A 293-nucleotide genomic window follows, 5' to 3' on the forward strand; every position below is an offset into this window, starting at 1 on the left:
ATCAAAATACTTGAAGAGGTCATGTTGCCTTATGCTGAAGAGGAAATGTTTGAAATGGGGGGTTTTCAACAAGACAAGGACCCAAAACACACCAGTAAGGAGCAAAGTCTTGGTTCCAGGTGAACCAGATTGTTGTTATGGAGTGGCCAGCCCAATCCCCGGACCTCCATCCCATAAAACACTTGTGGGGTGACATCAGAAATGCTGTTTCTGGGGAAAAACCCAGTAATGCAGAAGAGCTGTGGGATGTAGTTCAATGGTCCTGGGCTGGAATACCTGTTCACAGGTGACTC

This window comes from Etheostoma spectabile, unplaced genomic scaffold (assembly GCF_008692095.1).
Source record: "Etheostoma spectabile isolate EspeVRDwgs_2016 unplaced genomic scaffold, UIUC_Espe_1.0 scaffold314, whole genome shotgun sequence".
Taxonomy (NCBI): Eukaryota; Metazoa; Chordata; class Actinopteri; order Perciformes; family Percidae; genus Etheostoma; species Etheostoma spectabile.